The 23,291-nt window shown below is 47.1% G+C and overlaps 1 protein-coding gene across 7 annotated transcripts in view; it reads left to right on the forward strand.

The window, feature by feature from the left end:
- The window catches only part of ZNF536 (zinc finger protein 536), a 449,081-nt gene that overhangs the window by 29,505 nt on the left and 396,285 nt on the right, over positions 1 to 23,291 (forward strand). Inside the window, exon 1 of one of the 7 annotated variants that reach the window (XM_086349608.1) lies at positions 14,681 to 14,848. The exons of the other annotated variants lie outside the window; for them this stretch is intronic. The gene's annotated coding sequence lies outside the window, so the exon portion shown is untranslated. Of the gene's footprint in view, positions 1 to 14,680; positions 14,849 to 23,291 lie in introns of those variants that run through there. 7 annotated transcript variants of the gene reach the window in all.

A 23,291-nucleotide genomic window follows, 5' to 3' on the forward strand; every position in this document is an offset into this window, starting at 1 on the left:
TTTCGTTTAAGTTTTAGCTTAATACCCATTGCCAAGAGGATGTTTTGCTGATAAAATGAAAGATCAGGAAGAGAGTAAATCTGAAATAATTGGGAGCTCCAGGATCGTGGGCTCGTTACCACCATGTGGCCAGCAGCTGACCGGCTTTAGGCCGACTGTGTTTCCAGGGGAGAACTAAACAGCGTGGTGCTGGAGGAGACCCCGGGGCCTTGATGCTGCTGCTGGCCTGCCTCCTGAGAGGAGTGGAGATGCTTTGGAGGGAAGGTGGCCCCCGTGAGGCCAGGGTGTGGTCATCTAGCTGATGCTGCTCCTGGGCAGGCCCGTCCGCCATCTGCACTCAGAGGGTCAGGGTGGGGCTTGTTTCTTCTTTGTTCAAACTTGGGAGCCCAGAAGACTGAAGTTAGGTGAACATTATTTCCAGAATACTGTTTTTGTCTTTGACCTGGTCTAGGTGGAGCATCTGGAGTGAGTGGTCTTGTCACTCATGTTATCAGACCATCTAGGAACTCAGGCAGTGGCCACAGGGTTGCTTCTGCTGCTGCGTGTGGCTCAGCTCTTTCCCGTTCCTGACCCCACTTCCCGTCTTCTTTCCATTCCTCACTTGGTGGGGGTGCTGTGTGAGAGTAACCCAAGGCATCGGTCTTCCCTCTGGTTGCCATTTTGACCTTGAATATCACAGGAAGGAATGAGTTAGGCCATTTGGGCAGCTTAATTAGAAGTTGTCAGTCATGGAAACCTTGGTCTGCAAAAAGGATAAACACTTTGGGATCACCCAGACAACCTACAAACCCGTCTCGCTTCCAAGCCACCTCCGATGACTCTGGTGACAGAAGAAAGGCTTTAAAACTGAAACCAGCTCCTCTTCTTAATCTGAGAGAAGAGCAAGCAGCGACAGCCCAGGTCTTGAGGTGTACCTTCAGAAGGCGGGGTGAGGTGTATGCACTTCTCATGCTGTGGAAGACACCTTTGGTGCGCAAAAGGAAAGTATATGAGACGTGTGTTTTTAAAGAGTTGGTTCCCTTTTCTCATCAGTGGTCATCTCCACAGATTGGCACCATTCTATGGATGCCTGGTTTACAAATGTATATTTTTATTACTAGATCTCTAGTACATGTCATGTAGAGTAATTTAAAATTTTTAATTTTTTATTATTACATTGGAATAAGTACACCATTAAAAGTATTACAGGTTTTTGGCAATTTGTTTAAAGATAAGCAAATTACCTGAAACCTATGATATTTCTGAGGGGAAACAGAGAGAGCCTTGTAGCAGCTCATTTAATTTTGTGCAGGGTGGCGGTGGCGGTGGTGGTGGTGGTGATTGTGATTTTGCATGGAACAGAAACAGGTATCTGATGTTTTTGCTTTTTCTGCATCATTTATATTCTGATGCTTTCATATATGGGTGATTACACTTTAAAGAGAAAAGACCTCACGCTCTTCTGATGATCAAAAATTTCAAATTACCTAAGTGATGCATTGGTGAGCAGGGATGCAGTTCTTCCCTTACAGAGAAAAAAAAAATGCAACAGTGGGTTCCTGAGATTACCCAGGGTAGGGATTGTCCAAGGGTGGTCCTGGGAACCTGTTAGGAATGCAGGTTCTCAGGCCTGCCCCAGACCTATGGCATCAGAAACTCTGTGAATGCGGGCCAGCAGTGTATATTTTAATAAGCTGTCCAGGAGATTTGGATGTAAAGTCCAAGGACCACTGTCTTAGGGCATGTAGTATGGGAACAACGTTTTCAAAACTAGAAGTATATTGCCCCCAAACCAGAGTGTGAAATTTCCTCATCTCCTGAGACCACCAAGTCTTTAGATCCAATAAGCCACACCATTGGCTGTGTAGTTTGGATAAAATGCAAAGCCAATGCAGGAGATGCAGGAGACGTGGGTTTGATCCCTGGGTTGGGATGAGGAAGAAATGGCAACCCATTCCAGTATTCTTGCCTGGAGAATCCCGTGGACAGGGGAGCTTGGCGGGCTACAGTCCCTGGGATCGCAAAGAGTCGAACACAACTACACATGTATACACACGTATTCCTTTGCCTTTCAAGTTGCCTTGAAAATGCCGTGCATTTTCAAGTTTACTTGGTGGGTTTTCTTTCTGAAGTTTACCACTTAATCACTAGGATATTGAAAATGTAGAGGCGACTCCCCATCTTAATTACGTTTGTTTTAAATGTGAATTCTGGAGCGTTCCATCCATCCGTATTGTAACAGGTCAAGTGCAGATGTCTGCTCTTGGACTGTCTCATCCTGCCTTGTGTGGAGTGTTTCCCTGTCCACCCTGGGGACCATCAGGGTGGTTGTCCATGTGTGGGAAGTGCCACATGTCATGGACTCACTCAGTTGTCAGTTTAGACTTTGCTGGGAGGGGTGAGAGGATTCTGCTTCCCACTGCAGAGCTTCTGCGGGCACTTTTTTTTTTTGGTGGAGGGGACAGAAAATCACTGTTGTGTGATCATCCTGAGGGGCCAGGAGGAGAGGTGGTGGTCGAGGCCGACTCCGTTGTCATGTGGGCATTGGCTGTTCACAAACAGCGCTTTCTTGGTAGGGAGATAAGCTCCTAGTGGTGAGTTTAGGATAGAATCAGAAAGAAGTTCTTTGGCCACTCACAGCGTTGCTACTGAGGGTCCTTATCTAGGTTGGAAAGTGACGGGGTAAGGGTTCTCAGTTAGGAAATTACGTCCCAAGCATCAGCCCTGGCTGCCATTCCTGAGGCGGAGTCTGGAATGAAGCATCAGGCCCCCGTGGGGGAGAGGGGAGATGGGCGGCCATGCCCTTAGTGCTCCGAAGCGGTCCTCCTTCCCGGGACGAGCCAGAAGACCCTCTGACCCCTGGAGCGTCCCATTTACCCCAGTCTACACTGCACTTCTTGAGGCCTTTCCAAATGTGGTTCGTGCTACATGAAACAATTTTAGATATGTAGATTTAAAATGTTAACAGTTGGGTATTTTAAGACCTATTAGAAAAATATAAGTAGCACATCCTAGCCGAGATTTCACAGATGTTATCGCTTAAGGTGAGGCTAAGTTAAAAGAAAAAAAGTGAGTTGATTTCAAGTTAATTTAAAGAAGAGTATTAAATAAACAACGGTCCAGGTGGCACAGGAGATGGTGGAGACTGTGACGGTGGTCTGTGGCTGACAGAGATGGCTGCGGGGAGCAAGGGAGCAGGTGCCCAGGGGACCCCCCTGGGCCAGCCCACGGGCAGAGTGCAGGCACAGCCTGGGCGCACGCTTTGTGGATATGAGTCCCACCCACCCCTCGAGTTTCATGCTGCTGGTGGGTGCACGTCTGTGTCTTGTTGGCAATGCAATTACTGGCACTGTGGGAGGCCTGCAGGTTCAAAGCTGGCAATGAGAAATCGAGTTTACCCCTTTTAGAGACGTGGGTTTGGTTTAGATGGTGACGATGGTGTTTCATCAAAGGAAGACTTCACCAACTCATAAAAGGCAAGGAAGAACCCTGAGCCCAGTGCCCCTTCCTCAGTAGAGGGACCCCCGTGGGGGTGGGCTAAGCTTGGGGCTTCCCTCCCTCCCTCTACGGCCGCCCAGAACATGGGTCCTTGAGGCCCAGAGGGAAAAAGACTGTTACCCAACTGTCCCTTGAGGGTTCCTGAGGGATCAAGAGGAAAGGAACTCGTGTACTAAGTAACTCAGGGTGACATGCAGTCAAAGGATGGGGCTGGTGTTGACTTGGAGGCCGTAGGAGCATCCTTCCTAGTGCTTTGCCCCGAGCTGCGTTTTGCTTTTAGTATTTCAAGGTTGTGTGTTGGGGGACTATGAGAATGAGTAAAAGGACCCCCTGTGTTCCTTTGCCAGCACCACTCTGCTGCCCTGGGGTAGGAGGAGGGCTGCGTGGTGGTCACAGACTTGGAGCAGCAGGGCGGCCAGGGGCTGGGCATCTCCTTGTGGCATTTTCAGGGCCCTTGGTTGCTGGGTACTCAGAGGGACTCTGGGGGGTTGGTGAAGACTGGAGGTGCCCCGAGGGGTCACTTCCCTGCAGAGGTGGGGATGTGGTAGGGACCGGGCGCCCTTTGGGGTGGGGGCTGCCCACTCTGCTGTGCTCACACCCCACCTCCTTCTCTGCACCCAGGGAGCTGGCTGGGGTTGGCTGATTGGGTGTTTAAGACTTTCCAGGGAGGACCCCAAGGAGGCCGAAAGGTGGTTTCTGCCTTCCAGGAGTTGACCACCCAGATGAAGGGGCAAGAGCAACCTCATGGGGATGACCTGTCAGAGTGGCAGGGCTCCCTGTCAGGTGTGGATGTGCAGAGAGAGGACAGAGAACCGCATGGTATGGACAGGTGCGAGGGTGATGGCCCCAGGGGCCCACAGGCAGGCAGGACCCAGGACACGGTCCTGAGGAGGACCCTGGGGGAGTGTACATTTCCCTTGTGGAAACCCAGTGCACAGCACCCAGCAGAGGCTCGATGAACATTTGTTAAAGCGAACTGAATGGGACCAGAGCCTGGCTGGGTAGTGAGCGCCAGAGCCCGTCTCCAGTAATAGCATTTCTTGGGTCCCAGCCCAGGACCGAGCCACAGCCTGTGCCTGCCCCCAGCTCACCCGCACCCCGGGGGCCGTCACCCGTGGAGTCGGCTGCAGGGCCCTCGGGAACTCCCGGAGACTCCTGCTTCTTTTATTAACTCAGTGTCGGAGGAGTTGCCCATACCCAGGAAGGAGGGGAATTAAAAATAATGGGGTGTGTGCGTATCTGTGAAAGTGAAGATATAAAGGTAAATGCTACCATGAACGAGGGTATTATTCTCAATCCAGTGATTCCAGTTTTCTGTTCGTTTAGGTCTTTTCTGAATCACTGCCCCACTCAGTCCCATGTCAGAAATTTATTTGTGCTAATCAAATTTTCAGCTACTCATTCTGTTGCAAGAAATCTCCTATAGCCAAATTTGTGTGTGTGTTTTCATGTATTTATGGATTAAAATCAGACCCTGCCTTTCCATTGTTGTCTGTCTGTAACCAAACTGAAAGCTTTCCCCTGAATCTTTACTGAGGCAACTTTGTAGAAAGAAGCTCCCAGACTGAGCAGGCCAAAATTTAAACACACACACACACACACACTTCAGACTCACTGAAAAACTGCTAGAGAAAATAAGAATACTCAACAATCTAGACACACAGGAAAGAAACTTTCAGTTTTTACTTCCAAGTTTGGCAGCCTGGTGAACTTGAAAGGTTAGCTATGAATAAGCATAATCAGATCTTTCTTTTTGTCCATATTTAATTCAAATGAGACAGCTCTGTGTTGACTTCTAATACAGAAAGGCCACCCACCATGGTGGCGCTCCCAGCCAATGAAGCCGGCTGGCGAAAGCTTTCTTAAATGGTGCTAATCAGCCCAGGGAGGCCTGCCCTCTATCCCCATCAGTATTCTATAATTCAGATGTGCTGATAACCTGAAATTGAATGTGTCAGGATGCAGACATGTGAAGGGAAGAGGGAACTCCAGGCTGGAGGAGCCGGGTGGCTGGGAGACAATGCCTGGGGGAGGGGGTTTCATACCCTTCCCAGCCCCCACCCCCATAGTTTTGTGTGTGTGTGTGTGTGTGTGTGTGTGTGTGTATGCGTGCATGTGTGCGTGTTATTGTTCCAGGCCAGGGACAAAATGGAAGGTTTCAAGTTCTGAAATATTTATAGGGAGGCCTTGGATTTTGTATATGTTAAATGAATCAACAGACATTTTGGCTGCTGAGGGGTGAATGGTAATTTGCGATTAATTTTTTTTTTTTTGAGCCACGGCTATTTTAAAACCTTTCTCCCACTCTCTCGTACATGAGACAGACAGACACACACACCCACCCCAGTCTGGTGAGCACGTCTCTCAGGAAAGTTTAACAAAAGAGTCGCTATTGTCACTGTCCCAGCCGGCAGCAGTGCAGCTGAGGGTCAGTTGCTATTTCTATTTTAAACCTTGATTTTTGCAAAGTTTGTCTTTTGACTGTTCTCATTCTAATCAGGCTTAGTTAGGGGATCCGCTCCAAGTCCACACCAGGCTGTGAGGACAGAGGAAGATAAACCAGGGGGATTAAACAAAAAGTTCTGCTCTGTCAATAGGCGTGTGTGTGTGTGTGTGTGCGCGCGCACGCGTGTGTGTGTGTGTGTGTGTGTGTGTGTGTCTGTGTGAGTGAGACAGAGACAGAGTCATTGGCTAGCAGTCACTAAATGGCTGTTCCCTTGATTTCAAAGAAAGTGCAGTTCATCACAGAGCTGTGTGTTCTTCGTGCTGCAGTATTGGTTTTGCATGTGACTTATTGGCTGTGCCTTCAGGGTGCCACCCCTTCGGTCTCCCCCTTGTGCCCACGACCGTGTGTCCATTGGAGACAAGGCGCTGGCTGTTCCAGTCCATGCTGTTCATCCAGCCCCTTGGTCCAGCCTAAATCCTCCCCAAAAGCCAGGGTGCCAGCCACCACCAGCTTCATTGTCGCCAGGATCCCACTCCTCTTTGACTTTGCTTGTTGAGGTCTTAGTCAGCTCAGATGCCATCTTGTTTCTGCAACACCTCCTGGGTCCTCTTTCAGCCCACGGACTGCAGGTTAGGATGAAGGGCTCCTTTGAAGTTTTCTCTTTGTGATGGCATCTAGCGTTCTCTCCTGGTTTGGAGACATCTGCATAAAGCTTGTCTCTCCTACCAAGCTATGAGTCCCTGGGGGTGCTGATTCAATGTTGGCGCACCTCTGTATACCCTGGCATGGAGCTGGACAGGTCCCAGGAAATACAGGCAGGAGGAGACTGAATTGCTTGGAAATGTGTTTCTTGGGGATTTTCCATGTCCAGAAGAAGGGGCAAGGAGAGAAGAGGCAGGCTGAGAGTGGGCAAAAAGAGAGATACAGGTTGACTTTTTCACCTTGGACAGACCTGGGGTCACCTCATCACGCCCCCCTCAGTCCAGGCTGGCTGTGGGGATGCAGGTCCGCTCTGCCATTCAAGTGGACACTGCTTCCTTGGAAGCTTATAGCTGTTCTTCCTAAGAGGCTGCTCTTTGAAAGGGTGAGGAGAAGGTTCTGAGCCCACCCTCATCACTGTCAGACTGATTGGCACCACATGGCGTGCCATCCAGGAGGACCAAGAATTCCTCCCTGTGGTTTGGACCCAGTGGTGGCTTCCCCAAGGGAACACTTGGCATGTGTTTAATTATTCATTGGTGTTCTCATCTGTATCTCTCTACTCCTTGATTGTTTTGTCTTTCCCTAAAAATATTTATTTGAAATTCTGTGATCAAAGACTGAAAAACAAAATAAAGCAGGATATTAAAATGAAAAAAAAAATTTTTAGGAGGTTGGAATGTCAAGATCACTTTTATTAGGAAAGTTTACAAGATGAAGCCACAAATTATTTACGTAAACTTCATAGATCAAGTATGATACTCCCCTCCATGCTTCTGGTGAGCAGTATTGGCTGTTGCAACCTGGATTTAAAATACCTTCTACTTAAGACAGGACAAATTCGTTTTAATTAAAATCAATGGGTTTTTTTCCTTGATCATATTTTAACACACACGTACATACGCACACACATCTGTGTTCAGAATTGATAAAGAAAGAACTCTGGTTAAATAATCCACTTTTGTCTGACAACGGAATCCGTTATAGAGGTGCAAATATGCAGAAAGCTATTTGGAAATTCGTCCTCGTGGTTGTCAGGTTTTATTATGCAGGAAGGTGTCATGTTTGTTACGAAGCTGAGTGCAGATGGCAGAGTGGAAGAAATGGATCACTAATTTTAACAATGATTAATGAACAGAGATAGAAAATGAATTACATTGGACTATCGGAGGCAAGAAATATTTTTGTGAAAATTTTGACTCATCTGCTGTGCTGTTCTCTGCAAATTATTTTCAGAAATTCTATATGTTGTCAACAGTTGACTGCATTTTCCATTACTGTCTATTTCTGTTCTTAAGTACTTTTGTGTTATTAGAGATACATAATTTCAAAATACCAATACATTCCTGATTACTTAGAGAAAATATATGTAACAGTGTGACTGTTCCATAGACGCTAGCCATAAAAGTCCTGTTTTGTAATAAGCTTTCATTCTTCCTCATTTTATCACTACATTAGGAATGTTTGATAAAAAGAAAGGGAGGGTGGGGGCTCTTCTAGCACATGCAGAAGAAAGGAAAAATAGAAGTGAAGGTAGCAATAAAAATGTGGTCCTGTGGCTTATTGTGGTCTTAGGCTGCCGCCAGCTATGCCCTTCTTTGTGTTCTCTGCCTGGCATCGTGGGAAGCTGGGCCCTGCCAGCTCTCAGGCACTTGCTTTGGTGGGCCATGGCTCACCCTGTCGGGTCTTCTGCAGGGAGAGCCCCAAACATCCTGTGACACTGTCTTCTTTTAGACACAGGAGGTCATCGCCAGTTCTTGAAGTCGTCCCAGAAATTTTTTCTTCTGATAGACCCTTCCTCTAGTCCTGTCTGTTCCCATGTCCTTGGTGTTTATTGGTAGTGAGTTTTCATGGTCTCATTTCCTTCATCAGCCTTGTGTGTATGTGTGAGAAAGTAAGAGAGAGAAAGAGAGAGAAAGGGAGAGAGGTCTGCAATTGAATACAGTTTATTTGGTTATGATTCCTGCTACTGGTGGGAGGCACACCTATGTGATATCTCATATGGAAAAGTGGATAATGGTGTTTTTCTCCTCCATCCCTCTTCTTCTTTTTTTGGGTAAAGATATGAACTATCTTAAATATATTGACTTCAGGCATCTTATTTTCTTGAGCTCCCTGGCACTTGAGAAATGATCTGCTAGTATTTGGATCCTGTATGGTAACTGGTAGGCACACGATTTAATTCATCAGGAGCTACTGTAGTAATGACATGAGTCGATGTCAGAGTTAGCAATTCAGGGTGCTTATGTTTCAGGGTGACCCAGTCACCATGTGGCCTCGCCTCTGTGACCTGTGGTGGAATCCGCCTCTCACTCCGACTATTTAACCCTTGGCTTTGGAGGTTTGTTTGTATTAAAATCTTACAGTATAGCCCTTGAACATTTCCGACAACTCCCCTGTCTTTTCCCAAGAGTGATTCTCCCCAGATGAGAGGACAGGGGGCTTCCGTCCCTCCCAGCTCCATCCCCAGGGCATGCTGGCCAGTGGGGTCTGGCTTTCACACGTGCCTGAGCTGCCTCCTGAGAGCCACCTTGTATCTGAACAAATGGACGATCTATAACTACTTCCTTCTCCTGCAAATGAGCTTTCCAAGTTTCCAACTTGACTGTTTTATTTATGCTCTTGACCTGTAAAAACAAGCAGGCTATTTAAAAAGCAAAAAGTACTTCCCATGATTAGAGTACTTAGAATTGAAATAAATTGCAGAATGAAGAGGACATTCCTTGTTGCTCCTGTAGAAAATGTCCTGGAGGTTTTGCTCCTTGAAAATAGTCTGTGGTTCTGCATGTCAGGGTATCCCCCATCTCACTGGCCTTGGGCTCCCCCAGGAAGGATTCACGTGTCTTCCCCTTTTCTTGCTTTTAACTGGTGGAATAATCCTAGTGAACATTTAAAACATGTTTGCAAATGGTTCTAAGTCAAGTAGTTTGCATATAATTGTGGTCCTGGTGGGAAAATACTTTGGAGAAAACACGTAGTGATACTATGCAAGTCCTGCTCAGGTTACACAGCGTATGCTAAATACTGAGGAAACACACACGGTCTTTAGTGAACAAGGTAGGGAACGCTCCAGGGAGCCAATTTAGAATGTGACTTAAGGCAAGCGTGGCTTTTTGTGTCTCTTTCTTTTGGCAACTGTGTTGAGTAACGGTCGTCTCTGGAATTCTTTGTAGGCCCCCTGCCCACCTGAGGTGGCCCCTTTACATAGGCCTGAACAAGGTGGGTGTCCAGAGAGGGATGTTTTGGGCAAATCTGACCGAGTGTGAGGGGCTTGGTGGTGCTCAGCTAAAGGCTGTACCAAGGATGATTGAGTGGTGTGAGCCGTGGAGGATGGGTAGGACCCAGGCAGGGGAGGGAGAAACCTACAATTCATGGATGGAGCGATCAGGAAGAATAAAGAGAAACTGTAGATGATCCACTTAAGAGACAAGTGACTCCTAAATATAGAACTGTCTCTATGATTCATGGTTTGGGTTGCTTTTGAGGCAGTAAGTCAGGGGGAGGGACGCGCTATAGGAATACTTTGAGGGTAATTGAGATTTAGACATTTGGATCTGAGCGCCAGAAAGCAGGTTGGTGCTCAGTTTTGTTTTCCTTCAAAACGAATACCTTCTGGTTATTTAACCTGAGTTCGCTAATGTCTGTGTGAATCTGGTTTCTGGCTTAAGTTGGTCCCCAGCCTCTCCTCATATATGCTTGGTGTCTTTGGCATGGCCTTCGTGTGGCCATCGGTGGGGGCAGCTGGCTTCACGGGTTCTAGAGCAGAAGTCAAAGGCAGTCCTGGTTCTGGCTGGTTCCAGCTTTCACAGACAGCTGTTTGTCTTTCCACAGTTGTTATCAGTCTTTTATTTCAGTTGTAACTACCTTCATATTGATCTGAACTCACTCATCAAATCAGACCTGAAGAGTAAAATGCTGTGAAAAATTATTTGGAAATACCTGTATTAATGGGGGAATTTGTCCAAGCCAACAGATGGGGGCATGCAGGCACCCACATGCTTGTTTGGCCACAATTATTGATGTTTCCAGGGCCACTTATTTGAAAGGGTGAGACTTGGTTGTGCAAACACAAGACCCACCTGCCTACATTCTGAGTCGATGCAGTCTCTGGACACGTGCTCTGTGTCTTTTTAACTGTTAACCCTAGGAATATATATTTAAGTTAGACCAAACTGAGTAATTATAATAAAATGGCCTATAGCATGAGCTGGAGTATGTTTGAGATGTCTGTCATCCTTCTATTACCTCAGGTAAATAACTGATTGACCTTTTTGGGGCTCTGATACTTTACTAATCAGAACCTGAAATCTGTATAACAACACTTCATTTACTTGATAGACAAAAGAACAATTGCACTTGAAGTAATGTGATTTCTAAATAGACACTGCCTGTCAAAAATAAATGCATTAGAAGTAAAATGTAGCTCAAGGAGACAATTAGCAAACAGAGGTGACATCGTAAACAGGTGCACCCATTACTCCCAAAGCTTGTGGCAATATATTCGCGTCTTTTAGAGTGACGGAGGATCATGTGACGGTTTGGTGAATTATCTATCGGTATCATCTGACTGATGAAGCCGCTGCTGTTGCAGATCATTTAAAAATGCATCTCACAAATTACATGGTAGCTGGGAAAAATGCAGGTTTCTTTCTTTTTTTTTTTAAAGAACAATGCTTTTCTAAAGCGATGCGCTAGCATACGTAATTTTTTATTTGAAAAGATGGAGACCATTTCATTATGCTGGGTATACAGTCGGTTAAGGTTGTGCAAATTCATTACAATGTTTGTTAATGTATAAAACATTTTCCATTCTGGTTTTAGTGACATTGGATTTTTTTTTTTTTTATAATGTGCTGTTTCTGAAACATCTGCCATTCCTTGTTACCTGTGGGCAGAGGAGAGAGAATATACTCTTTCTAAGAATGTTTATAAAATCTTTACCAAAAGGGAAAGGCTTGGAAGATGAGAAGGAAAGGATGTATTTTTTTTCCTTTTCTTAGAATTATTATGTTTGAATTTTCTGGATTCTGGATTAGGAACTTTAACAGGAGACAAGCAAGGGAGCCTTTCACTGGTCTCTTGATGAGCCAGCCTAGGAAGGACTAGATTTTCTTGGGGTGTCTCTGTCCCCCTGTGCTGGTGCCACTGCAGTGGGCTCTGCCCTCAGGGTCACACTCCTGGGGACCTTTCCTGCTATTTTTCATCAGTTATATTTGCCTTTTTTTGCCATAGTTTACAGGATACTTAAGGGACCCATGGCTTTGGCTGTTACTGTTTCTTCTTGTTACTATAAAATCACAGGAAAACAGTGTGAAATACTTTATGTGGCCTCCAAATAGGTCTGCCCTTGGATGTTCGTGGGCCTTCTCCAGAATAACCAGTAGCTGGAGCTAAAGGTAATATGGATTGAGAGGTGACAGTTCAGTAGAGTGGCAGCAGTTTGATGGCATCCTATGCCCAGATAGAGAAATGAAGAAGGCGCCACCATTCTGTTGTAATTTTTGAATCACTCTCTGCATTGCTGCTGGCTTCCAACTGGGGAGGTGGCGCATGCCCACTCTGAACCTCTGTCTGGCTCCTCATCCTTACTTTCTGAGGCATTCATTCAAGTTTCTGTCTTGGAGATGAGGGAGCAAGGATGGGGCTTTGGGGGCCTGCCCTGTTGAGGAGTAGACATAGTCCGAGCAGCTCTCTCCCCTTGCTGTCCAGGAGACGGACCCTGAGAGGGGTGCAGGCTGGCTGGCCTGCTCGGCGCTAGAGGCACAAGTCAGCTTGTTTTGTGAGGTGAGCCAGCAAGAAAACCTCAGCACCCTGCACAGAAATACAAACGGGCCAGTCAGCGGGATCTGTGCCGAGTGCCCGGGGCTCTTCTCGAAGGCCTGCCCGAGCAGCCTCTGTGGGAAATTTTTGGACATCAGCTCCTCAGAGAAGTGGTGGCCAGAAGGTTTCTGAAGGATCCGAAATCTCTGAGCACTGGAGAGGTCTCCAGATTTGCAGCGTGGAAATCCTCCAGCCAGGAAAGGCTTCATCAGAGCTGTACTTTTTCTTTTCCTTAAAATTTTTTTTTTAAATTAATAGACTTTGTTTCTTAAAGAAATTTTAGGTATACAGGAAAATTGAGCACAAAGTACAGTCCCCATAAGACCCCATCCCCACATTTTCTCCTATTGCTTTAGTGTGTTGCATTTGTTATGGTTGATGAGCCAACATTGATACATTATTAACAAAAGCCCATAGTTTATATTAAAGGGATCACTTTTCATGCTGTACATTCTATGGGTTTGGACAAATGTATCCACTATTAGAGTTTCATATAGAATAATTCCACTGCCCTAAAATCTCCTGTGCTTCATCTGGTCATCGTTCCCTCGCCAAACCCTGACAGCCACTGGTACTTTCCCTGTCTCCTTTGTTTTGCCTTTTCTAGAAAGCTGTAGGGTTAGGATCATACAGTACGTAGACTTATAAGACTAGCTTCATTCCCTTAGTAATATGTCTTTATGGTTCTGCTAATTCATTTTATGACTAAATACTATTCCATTGTCTGGGTGTACTACAGATTCTCTTACTGAGAGACGTCTTGGTTGCTTATGCATTTGGGCAACCATGAATAAAGCTGCTATAAACATCTGTGGGCAGGTTTTTGTGTGGGTGTGAATTTTCAACTCTTCCGGGTAATTGTTAATACCAAGGAACTTGACCGCTGAGTTATATGCGAAGGTTGTGTTTAACTTTGTAAGGAACTGCCCAACCGTCTTTCCAAGTGGTTGCACCATTTTGCCTTGCTACAGGCAGTGACTGAGAATTCTTGTTCTCTAGCTTTGCATTTGGTGGTATCATAGTTTGGGGTTCTAGTCATTCTGATAAGTAATGGTATCTCATTATTGTTTTAATTTGCATTTCCTTAAGGCCATGTCATGTCTAGCATCTGAGGTGCTTATTTGCATCTGTAGGTCTTCTGTGATGAGGCATCCAGATTTTTGCCCATTTTTAAGTGGGCTCTTTTTATTTTTTAATTGTTGAGTTTAAAGAGTTCTTTGTATATTTTGGATACCAGTCCTTATCAGATATGTCTTTAGCTAAGGTTTTCTCCCAGTGTATGGCTTGTCTCTTAATGTTTTCCTTTTGTAACACCTGTGGAAACTCAGCCACCTCAGCCAGTAGTCTATATTCTCATAGGGCCAAACAGAGTCTTCTTACAGTTAGGACCTGAGGTTTTAGGGCATGTGAAATCAAAAATACACATGCAGTGTGTCTTCAGTTATGGTCATGGACTCACACACGTACACACACATGCGTGTGTGGAAAAGAATAGAAAGAAGTACACCAGAATATCAACAACAATCACACCGGCTGATAGAATTATGTTATTTTTTTCTTTGTAATATCTTGTATGTTCCAAATGTTCTGGAAGGGAGCACTATTACTTAAATAACCAGTTTTATAAAACTAAAAGTAAATGAACTGAAAAAAGCAACAGCTGTACAGGAGACCTTACAATGTTTCAGTTAGAAATTGTGTAACTTTCATTTTGACTCAGAGAATATCTATGGAACCAAAATTTCAAGTGATGTTGATAATACTACATTTTCTCTAAAACCTTCTTCGGAAAACAAATGAATTTTTATGATGGCTAAATTCAGCTGTCAAGTTTTTGCACAGGTTGAAATTGGCACTGCACAGTATAAATATAATAGAAGCTGCTCATGTAGCTCCATATACAAATTTATATTTATAATGGAAAAGACTATTTAAAAGAATATATATACACATATATATGTATATGTGTATATAATTGAATCACTTTGCCATACAGCAGAAATTAACACATTGTAAATCAGCTACACTTCAATTAAGAAATAAATAAAATAGAAACAAAACGAAAACGTTTTTCTAATGGGCACATTAAAATGGTAAAGAAACGAGAGGTGAAATTGGTTTTAAGACTAAATTTTATTTAATTCAGTGTATCCAAAATATTATCACTTTGACATGTAAAAAAGTGTAAAGAATATACAAGAGATATTTGACATCTTTCCAAACATGTTGTGTGTTTTAGGCTTACAGCACACCTCACTTGGGGCTGACGCAGTTTTTCACATGCTTGGTAGGCACTTGTGGTCAGTGACTGCCGAGCTGGACAGTGTGGCTCTGTGTGATGGCTGAATATTCGAGCACTATTTGCCAAACAGAGTACAGAGTACCTGAGCAGCAACATTACCTGCAGTAAGTATAAAGGAAAAAAAGCGCTTTGTGGTTTCCAGTTTTTCACATTTCTTCTTCAAGATAAGCTGCATCATAGATACCTTGTGATCTGATGATGACATGACATGTCTCCTCTACAGGGATAAATGTTTTTAATTCAGGTGGTAATACTGTGAACTAGAAAGCATTTACAATGTGGGAGACTTTTCTCCCTCTTTGCATTCCTCATGCTCTGGGGGTCACAGCTGGCTCAAGGTTGCTGTCCTGTAGAGTCTTGAACTGATGTGGGAGCTGCCTTCCCAGGGATAGGCTGAGACGTGGGGCAAGCTGGGCAAAGACACTGGGGAGATGCTGTCAGGCTGGCTCTCAGAGGAAACAGCCTCCAGGAAGAGCTGGGGTGCCCGTCCTGCCTGGTTCAGGCTCTGGGATGCCACCAGCATGGCAGCTTGGCACCATATCCAGTGACTCAGATCTTGAGCCTTGTGGGAAGCGTTTGCATGTAGTCTGTGCCTCCTGCCCTGAGCACACTGGCCTACAGGGCGGGTTCTCCTCTGCCTTATCCTGGATTGGAATCTCCCACCTTGGGGTAAAGATTAGGAACATGTGCAGAATGATGCCAAGGCTTGTGTGTGCTCCTAAGGACGCATGGGGCCATGGGATGTCTCCAACTAGGGGACACCAGGCAAGCTTGGCTGCTTTGGAGATGGGGCTCTCCAAGGCCACGGGGTGGGGAGAGAGATGTTGTCCGGTACTGGGAGACAGTGGGGTAGGGTGGCTCCCCCATCTTAAGAGCTCTTAACCTTGGACTTGTTACTTTGTGGCTAGTGCCTCAATTTCCCATCAGTAAATGAACATGGTCATGGTATACCCAGCTCACCGGGTTGTCGTGAGGGTCAGTACTATCATGAGGGATTCTGGTTGGCACATGGTAAGTGCTCAATAAACGTCCGTGGTCACTCTTATGAGTTCAGGAATGATTTGGTCAATGAACAAGTAAGTCCCTTTAGAAGTGGTGGTGTGTGTGTGAATATATTCTGGATATTTCCTGGACTATTAATATATTTTTTTAAGGGCTCATGCACTCCTATCTCCTTTCTGCACTGTCAGCTTGGACTGATTCACTAGCAAGCATCTCTTCCTTCTCCTTTCACTTTCCCTCTCTCCTTTTCTCCTTCTCAGAGTTGTTTTGACTATGAATTAATTGTAGGTTGGGGGACTTGCAAGCAAAAATCAAAGCCAATAAACTTCAAAAGGATGGGGAGGACCAGGGCCACCGGGGGAGTGCAGGGCCCGACAGGGGCTCTTGTGGCTTCGGGGTGGGGTGGAGGGGCTTTCCATGTTCCTTCAAAGGGGACACCAAGTGTTACAGATTGTCAATTAAAAGCTCAGATGCAAAACTTTGGAAATCTGGGAGAGAGGCGACGGTTTCCAAAACAGCTATTTTTATCTTTTGCCAGCAAGTATGAGCCCAGTGGAACGTAGAGTTAAACTTGGAATTTCTTGGCAAGGGTTAATAATCAATGTAGATCTCCTAACAAAGGAGATGCTGCCTTATTATACTGGGAAAGTTTTTTTTTCTTAACTGTCAGTGAAGCAGTACTAATTATTACTCCAGTGTAAATGAGGTCATTTCCTATTAAGAGAACAAAATGCTTAGCCTCGCCTTGCCAATTCATACCAACTATTTTTCACACATACTCAGCTTTTTAGTTTTTTTTTTTTAAATTTTGATAAAATCCATTCATTTGTATTAGAAAAGTGTAAACCATCGCAATAATAGTTGCCCATGATTGCCCAGATGAGCTTTTGAAATGTGTGGGTTGTTTGAATACCATGTGTTAGCTATGGAACAATTAGGCAGCTGAATGGATCTTTAAAACAATCAGATACTTTTATCTCACTGAAAAAATACATTCCTTGGATGTGTACTGTTAAACCGTAAATTCCGGGGAACATTAAACTCACGTCACGAGGAGAACTTTCGGATATATGTTGATCAAGGACAAAAAGACATCCAAATATCTTGTCTTCATGTTTTCATTTTTTTATGCAAGCAAAAAGATTTAAGGAATATTGTAGCAAACAAAGGGTAATTGTTTTAGCCCAGATGTTGCTTTTGCACAACAAGCAGGTTACAATGTTCCCACAGAGCTGATGAGCCCAATCAGGGAAATGATTAAAAATTGATTTTGTCCCTGTAATTACAGTATGTAAACTACTTAGCTTGGATTGCAAAGGAAGTGATTTTCTAATTACGTATATACTCTGGTGTCTAATGATTGGTTTTTTGAAGTAATGAAGAGAGAGCACTAACGACTCCTTGGTGTTCTGTTGTTTAAGAAAGACCATCTTTAGAGTAAGCAGCAACAGACAAAGAGTTTAAATTGAATTTTCAACACTGTTAATGTGCACATGGATTTGTTTATTAAAGAGACAGAGAAGTAATTTGATTGGCTCTGAGCATCTTGGCTTTTTTTCATGCTAAAGCATGTAAAAATACATGCACCGGGTCGCAAGCTGACGGGAAGAAGCCTCTCCACTCCTCTTTTATCATCCCAGCGCCCAGGCTGATATCGCGGGCTCTCAGGTTCCTGTGAGCGTCTGATGTCTGTGTATCCTGAAAGCATTTAGATCGAACAGGTATCAAATAGCTGCTTCATCAAAGTTACCTTTGTTTTAAAATGAAAGAAGAGGCTTCCTTTGGAAGCATGTCTGGGCAGCCCAACGCACTCCGTGTTATAATATTTCATTCATGTCCTGTGATGCTGGGCTCTGCGTCAGGGTGGCAGCTGCCACCCACCCCCCCCATATGTATGTGCGCAAACACACACAGACGTGCACACACACTCACACACTCACACAGGTGCCAGCCCTATATTTGGAGGCCTGACTGCAACTGCGGTGGGTCAGGAGTGGGACCCCTTGTTGGGGGGAGTTGCTGATGGGGTTTAGGAAAGAGCTGCCTGAGTTCCAAGTGTTCCTTCTCTGCTGTGAGACACTTTGAGGCTGCAGAATAACAGCTCCCCAAACACCTGTTCCTGGCAGAAGTTAGGAGAGGGTGGTGGCTCCAAGATGACCCCGAGAGCAAGTGTGTGGGGAGACCAACAGACCAGGGCACTCTGCCTTTGAAAAGATCATTTGTTACTCACAGTTCTTAAGGAGAGGGGGCACACCATGCCATGCAGGGCTGCACGGGGAGCACCAGGGTTAGTCAGCAAACAGAAGAGGTGAAAACATGGGCAAGAGCCTTTATTGTAGGTTTTTGAGAGAAAAGCACAGCAAGCAGGAGAAGTAGACTTAGGATTGGCTGCGCTGTGCTGTGCTCAGTCACTCAGTTGTGTCCGACTCTTTGTGACCCCAGAGGAGCCCATCAGGCTCCTCTGTCCTTGGAGATTCTCCAGGCAAGAATACTGGAGTGGGTTGCCATGCCTTCCTCCAGGGGATCTTTCCAACCTAGGGATCCGAACCCAGGTCTCCTGCATTGCAGGCATATTCTTTACTATCCGAGCCATCAGGGAAGCCCAAGAATACAGGTGTGTAGCCTATTCCTTCTCCAGGGGAACTTCTTGAACCCAGGAGCTGGGGTCTCCTGCATTGCAGGAAGATGCTTTATCAGCTGAGCTATCAAGGAAGCCCTAGGATTGGCTACTCAGATAATTGTAGCAGGCTCCGGGGCTCAGAGCTGTCTCTGTCTCCAGTTGTCTGGTACCTGGGTGACCAGAGCTGGTGGACAATGGTCCAGAGTATGAGAGCCTGATATGGAAGATGTTTGGGGCATGGGCTCTGAATTCAGATGGAAGATGTGCTCCCAGGGGAGTCATTTGCTATCTCTGGGAACTGGCTCCTGCTGGGAGGGGCTGTCCCTACAGGGTCAGTAAGGCCCCAGATCTCAAAGAATCGGAGCCGCCGGTTGATGAGGGAGTGGCGCCTTGTGCCACCAGCTTCTGGGGCCAGGATGAGCACAGGGTGAGTCTGGGCGCCCCTTACACCTGGCGTCCTACTCAGCAAGTCTCATGGCTCCTTACAAAAGGCATCCTGAATCTGCTTCCTTCTCCCCATCACTCTTGCTCTCAGCCCAGGTCAGGTCAGCCTCCTCTCTCCCCTGGACAACTGCTGAAGCCTCCTCAGTGGTCTCTCTGCCTCCACTCTCGTCCCCTCTTGCCTGTTCTCCCCACTGCAGCCAGTCCAGGGTAAATCAGATCATGCTATTCCCTCACTCAAAACCCACCAATGGCTCAGAATAAAACCCATGCTTCTTACTGTGTCTGCTGAGGTATGTGGATCCTAAATAGCCCACCCCATCTCACTTTTCTGCTCACTGTCCTTGCCTTTTGGCTCCATAGCTTCTTGCTGTTCCTGAACACGCCAGCTCCGTCCTTCAGCAGGGCCTTTGCACTCACTGTTTGCTCTGCTTCTGAAGTTCTCCCCAGCTGTTCACAGGGCTCACTCCCTTACTTTTTTCTCATCTCTTGTCAAGGTCACTTTTTAGTGAGGTCTCGTCCTTGTCTAGTGATGAGTCTGTCCATTATTTTCCTAGATTCTTTTTCATCTTAGAGCTTATTATTCGTTCATATTATATGTTACTTTTATTTGTTATTACTCACTAAGACGTACACTTTGCACAAGCAGAAATATTGCTGACGCGGGGTCCCTGGAAGTTAGAAGCCAGCTAGGCACACGGGAGCCACTTGATGAGTAAGGGCTGAATGAGGGGCTCAGTCCCTCAGGCTGTCTCCCAGGTTGCGTTCCTCACCAGGAAGCCTCTTCTGTTGAGAACTAGAGAGGATGAGGGCTGTCCCTGGGGCTGTGTCCATCCCTCTGAGTCTCGGAGAAAGAAATCAAGAATCTCTCAGTGCTTTGGAGTGGAAGTCTCAAGTCCACTGTGTTTTGGCAGGATCCTTGTGCATAGTGGGCCTGGAGAATATTAAGCACTGAGTTGGGAAAGGCACCCAGACGCCCAGAAGGGGTGATGTAGCCCCAGGTGGCATCCCCTGGAAAAGCGGCTTGAGCGCCCCTCTGTGTGCCCCTCCGACGGGGCAGAGCCCATGGCCCAGGAGAGCAGGTTCAGAGGCCTTGGCCCCGGATGCTGGGGTGAGATGTTTAGACAGCTCTGAATGTATCTCCTGTTAGCCGCATCCTTCTCCAGACAAGGGCTGAAGGAGTTCGGCTGCTCTGTCTCCGAATCCTTCTTTCCTAACTCTTGTCTGGGAGGAAAGCCGTTTATCCAGCTCCCATCTGCCCCAGACAGCCCAGACTCCACAGCAGACAGCCCTGCTCCTTCTGCTGGAACTCCAAGCGACCCCTGGGGAGGGGCATCTCCGGGAATACACTCTGCCTCCTGCCGGGCCAGCACCGGGCCAGCGTCTGGAGTAGAGCATGGACCAGGGGAGGGGTGAGGTGAGCCAGCCCTTCCTTCTTTCCTTCCATGCGTCTCTACACCGTCTCCTCCCTCCCTTCCTTTCTTCCATCCATCTCATCCCCCATCTATCTTATTGTCCCTCCATCTCCCCCTGCTCCCTCCATCCTTCCCTTTTCTCTTTACTTCCCTCCCTCGCATTCTCCCTTCCTCCCCTCTACGCGATGTTTACTGCGCTCTGAGCCCTCTGCCAGAGGACGGGAGTGGGAGGTGGATGGGCGCAGCCCTTTCCCCTTGTGCTGTGGGGAGCTGGCCTCAGTGTGGTGCCTGGTACCAGGCCCTCAGGAAATGGCAGCTCTCGGTGCCACTCGTCTGACCTTCCAGTTGTCATGGTGCGGAGCGGTGGATAGGTGTGTAACGAGCACAGAAAGGCACCATGTTTGCCTAGAGGAAGGAGCTTTTGTGTTCAGCTTGGGGCTCGTTACAGAGGCCCCGGTGAGGGGGGCGTGTGTGGCATGTCTGCTCATCTCCTGACTCGCCCTTGTGTCTGAGGATGAGAGGCTGGGCTCATGCCCTGTGAAGGTTTCCTGGCTCCGCTCAGAGCTGCCGTGTCTCTCCTGGGAGAACTCAGGAGGAAGGGGCTCCCCTGTCCCCTAGTGGGGTCCCAGCAGATTCATGGGGATGCCACACTGTGGGCCCACTGTGTGCCAGGACACACCAGAGCTGCCTGGACCGCCTCTCACTGTTTTTTCTTTCTGTGTCTCCCACGTCTTCCTGTCCACCCTGCTTCCCTTCAAAATCCCTCTCTAGGGCTTTCCATCCCCTCTGCTCTCCTTCCCTTCCTCAGTGAGGCCTTAGACGTGTCTCAGGCTCTAAGTGATCCCTCCATCCCTCCCCGCCGCCTCCTTGCTTTCTCTCTCCTGCTTCTCCAAGTTGCAGTCATCCTGCACTTCTTGCTCAAGCCCCATGGCAGGATCTCTGGACCTTTGTGCTCCCCTTACCTCCGTCCCTGTCTCCCTCGAGGCCCTGCCTGCTGGAGGGCTCACGTCATATGCCCTCCCTCCCTGGTTCCCACTATGGCCGCCTCTCGGGTCCCTGTCCCACCAGACTCTTCGCATAGTGGGGCATTCCTGGATCCCATGGCAGATCTGCTTGCCCCTGGCCTGCCCCAGGGCTTGGCACACAGAAGGTCTGAGCCACTGAGTGAACAGGTCTCCTAAATTCATTGGCTCCTCTGGGCTGGTGTGTGTCTTACCTGCATCTTACAGGGGTGGCAGGGGGATCAATTTGGCGGATTTCAGGCGTTTTTGACGAGGTGGCTGCTCCCCAGCCCCCTTGACTCATGCCGTGCCACGCTTTTTGCTGCCTTGATTACCTGCCCCCTTCCACCCCTCCTCTGATCTGGTGGTACCTACACCCAACTGGGCTTGTGGGCCATGTCTCCTGGGTGTCCCCCTGCCTGGCTCCTCAGTGTGGGGTCCCTGTGGGAGGCAGGGATGAGGGGAGACTCATGTCAGGGATGAGGTTACTACATTATCTCTCAATGCGAGTTACTTACTTGTACCCGAAGAGCTGTTTCTTTCATTGCGGAAGACAGAATTACTGCACTGGTATTGTCCTTCCTCCCCATCCTGAATTAAAGCATCAGTGTCTGATGTGGTCACCTTTGCCCGACTTGCAGTGACTATAATGACATCAGACACCAGGAGCCCCTCCTGTTTAGACTGGCTCGCCAAGGCACAAATGGCACTAACTCGATTTCCCTTCCTGAGGTTCCTCTTCCAGCAGGAAGCTTGTTAGGCTAAGCTTCCTAGACAGGCGGCCACCTTTGGATAACCCCCTACCCATCTGGGACAGCCCTGAAGAGGGCACAGCCCCAACGAGGGTGCAGCCCCAATCAGGGCACAGGGCTCATGCTGGGGCCTTGGGTGACTCTGACCCTGGGCAGATTGCAGCAGCTGGCGGTCTCATCAGGGGTGTGAAGCCAGAGGACGTGCAGAGCTGGGACTTCCCCAGAAGTGTCCCATGTTCTCCTGTCCCTGGAACTTACGAAGCTTCTAAGTGAACAGCCCCTGGAGAATAGTCCTTGAATTTTGTAAGCCACGAACTTGTATATAACATCTGAGTCTGACCTCCACCTCCTGCAATCTCCTCCCTAAATGCCAGGAGCCTTGTGCGCAAAGTGTCTTTGTAGCTTTAATTGGGTGCCATAGGCCTGTCCTTCCTGGCTCCGGTAGAACCTGGTAAAGCATAGCTCGAGTGTTTGTATTACACTGCCTAGATTTGAGTGTTGAGTGATACAGAAAACACAAAATGCAGAAGATAATCTGATCAAGGACAGAGAGAGTCTTGTAAGAGAGTCTTGTAACCTCATGCAGATGGTTGAGATGTCGACTTGCTTTCTGTCTCAAGATAGGCAGGTAGAAATTCGTTTACAAACAGCAGTGTCCCTGTTACACTTTGAGAAAACACTTCTAGCATGTACTCAGCAAACACCTTTTTGGTTGCCAGAAATCAGTCTTGGAATTGGATGGAGTGTTGCAAGTCAGTGGTTTGATGTTCAAATACCTTGAGCTGGGACTGCCACTGCCTGCTCTCCGAATACATCTTCTGGTTCATTTACAGACACATCCTTGACTTTCTACTAGAAGTCTACTTCTGCAATATCAGAATGTACAGTTTATCAAGAGAGAGCACTTGCTTGCCCTGTAGTCTCTTCTGTAACATGGCAAAGCAAATTAGCTTCTTCACTGCACTGGCCCTGAGCTGGAGATCACAGATTAGGGCTTGGCCTCGATCACCCCAACTGATGGCTCTTGAGCCACTGTGACGAGCATCTCGGCTTTCCCTCTGGGCCGTGATCCCATCCTGCTGATTTCCTGGTCTTGAGAGGAAAGGAGAGAGGACTTTGATGTCACACAATACCCCTGACCCCTGGTCCAGTTGTCGGTTCTTGGTCTGGACCTGTTGAGAGCTGCCCTGGCCACTGAATAGGAGTAGTCAATTGAAATTTGGGTGAAATTGTGTGTGGTCTGCTGTAGGGGCCTCCTTAAATTAGTGAGAGAAAAAGAACCCTTGAGTACCTTCTCAGTTCCTCACTTTTAGAAT

Source organism: Bos grunniens, chromosome 18 (genome assembly GCF_055505025.1).
Source record: "Bos grunniens cultivar Pamir isolate PY7600 chromosome 18, Bosgru_T2T1.0, whole genome shotgun sequence".
Classification (NCBI taxonomy): Eukaryota; Metazoa; Chordata; class Mammalia; order Artiodactyla; family Bovidae; genus Bos; species Bos grunniens.